Here is a 2,630-nt window from a genome sequence, read left to right as displayed (position 1 = left end):
TCCTCTTTTATAAAACTCATTATTTTAAAAAATGGAAATAAAGATATCTTCTACTAAAAAAATAAAAATAGAATTATCACAGGCTTATGAAATGAAAGAATATTGTCCTAAAACTGTAAATGTTATGAAAATTCTCTTAAGGGAAGGGGGATGAGAAAAATATTTATACAGCAAGAGATATAAAGAATTGGGTAGCACTGTCTGCACTGTCCTCCTGTTGTTCATCAATTTGCTCGAGTGGGCCCAGTAACGTCTCCATTGTGAGACTTATTGTTACTGTATTTGGCATATCAAATAGTCACGGGTAGCTTGCCAGGCTTTACTGTGGGGGCAAGATGCCCTCAGTAGCTTGCCGTGCTCTCTGAGAGGGGCAGAGGAATCAAACCCGGGTCGGCCAGGTCGTAAATGCTATTAAATTAGAAAATAAAGAATAGAAAATTGAAATCTCATGAAAAAGGAATACCCAAGAGGCATAATAGTATATAAAAAGATGTTTAGTTACATTTATTATAGAGATACAAAATAAACCATATTTACATTCCTATGATATAGCCAGAAGGATGCCAACAAAGAAAGCAGTGGAAAATAACAAAAGTTGGTAATAATGTAAAACAAATGGAACTCCCTTACACTTGTGACAGGTTTGTAAATTGGTGTGACCAATTTACAGGGAAACCTGTTTGGCATTACAATAAAGTTAAACATGTTGTACATTTATAGTCAAGAATGCCTCTTTGAAGAGTCAGTAACAATCCATACATGTGTTACATATGCTCACAAAAAAGATAATTATAATAGTGTTTATAATATCACTGTTTGAAAGATCCTTTAAATTGAAAAAAGCTTCTTCAACAGGAAGTATGGAATATTTGCACACTGTACAGTAATAAGAATGGATATCTACTAATACATACACAACAACATAAATGAATGTCATCAAGTTAATGTGGGTGGCAGAAACCAGACACAAGTGAATATATTGCTTTGATTCCATTTATTTTAGTTCTACCCTTAGTAAAGTGAATCTATGCTGATAGAAGTGAGGAGAGGAACTAGGTAGGGAAGAGTAGTGACTAAAAGAAAAAAATGCAAGGGGATTTCTTGTCGCCAACTCATGAATCTCAATCCAGGTGCTAATTGTACAGGTATGGTAAGGTTTTTATAACTTTCCATGTTGTACATTTATAATATATTTAATTTTGTATGTATGTTATTTGTTAGTATTTTAAAAAGTCATTATTGGTAGGTAATTTGTTTACATTACTGTTGGTATTATGGTCCTGGTGTAAAATCATTTTAAGTAAAATGTCAAAATATAAGGAGAAAATGAGAGAATAATACTCTTTTTTTATCCTGGAAGAAAATCACTTTATTCTAACCAATATACTGTACCATTACAAAAACTGGTTTTTGTAATGGTGTTTAGGGAAGCCACACAAGCATTTGCTCAGTCTCAAACTTAGTACTAACTCATGAACCAGTCTGTGGGTGAGAGAATAATACCTATTCCATGCAAATTTTTGCAAACAGGGAAGCTACTGAGAATAGGCTTTATCAGTGGCTTCACCCTTTGCATTTCACTACTAATGACGTTTTTATGGTAAATTAACTGATCATGAGTGGTGATTTTCCATGTCTTCAACTTCTTGATTAGGCTAATCCATTTGTAAATCTGCATTGCTTCAACACCTCACTGAAACCCTCACAAAGTTTAAGGTCATCCTGGTTCTGGGCACACTCCAAAAACTGTTTTATTTCATAGTGGCAGGGCCCAAACTGGTGCTGCTGCTGGTAAGCCGTCTGAGTTCCCTGTGGCTTCTGGTAAGTGATATCAGGCCTTGTGGGCTCAGCAATACTTCCTCTACTGAAGCCCCCGGTGATGGCATGACCAATAGTGTGGCCAACAGCACTACCAGCTGTAGTGCTCTCCATCTGGGCTATGAGACCAGGCTGTGTCGCTGGGGAGCCGACAGCAGAGATGGTGGAGCTGTAGCTGGTGGCTGTGCTACTGATGCGGGGGGCGGGGGGGGGGAGGGGGGCGCAGCTCTTATCTGTGGTGCCTGGCTGGCCACACGGGAGGTTCAACTTTGGCTTCCACGAGGCATCACATGGCATGATAACGGCACAGGCGAGAATAACACTCTTAACAGAAAGTTTTTGATTTGGTTTTGGATTTTTCCCACATCTGTTGGTGCTCAGTATTTTTTCCTCAGGGCTTATTCCTCAGGGATCACTTCTAGTGGGCTTGGGGAACCATATGGGATGCCAAGGATTTGAACCCAGGTTTGCCATGTGCAAGCCAAGCACAATAGCATTGCTTTCTTACCTCTCTGGTTTCCTAATAGAGGCTTTAATTACCATGCTGGGATTGCATGCCCTTAAGATTCCATGGTCCAAGATTCCCTTCCCTAAAAATCTTGGCAACTGATGCAACTCTCTGATATTACCAACCAGTAGGTCATAGAATGCATTATTTGTTCCAGAACATCTGAAGTAAGGTTTGAGAAGGAAGGAAGATTTAAAAAATATAGCAGATCATAGCTATCACACTTTTACTTTCTATCAAAGTAAAAAATTTTCAAATTACATCAGGCATGCTAAAACTTAAAAATATAGCCACTAGAACAGCA

At 38.3% G+C, this 2,630-nt stretch overlaps 1 pseudogene; it reads right to left on the bottom strand.

The window, feature by feature from the left end:
- Positions 1–1,351: 1,351 nt before the first annotated feature.
- Positions 1,352–2,105, bottom strand: LOC130041888 (coiled-coil-helix-coiled-coil-helix domain-containing protein 2-like; annotated as a pseudogene).
- Between the last annotated feature and the right edge of the window lie 525 nt (positions 2,106–2,630).

The sequence above is a fragment of the Sorex fumeus genome, unplaced genomic scaffold (assembly GCF_029834395.1).
Source record: "Sorex fumeus unplaced genomic scaffold, SorFum_2.1 ptg000098l, whole genome shotgun sequence".
In the NCBI taxonomy this organism is placed as follows: domain Eukaryota; kingdom Metazoa; phylum Chordata; class Mammalia; order Eulipotyphla; family Soricidae; genus Sorex; species Sorex fumeus.
Note: the sequence above shows the minus strand (reverse complement) of the source record. Positions and strands in the feature narration are given on the sequence as shown.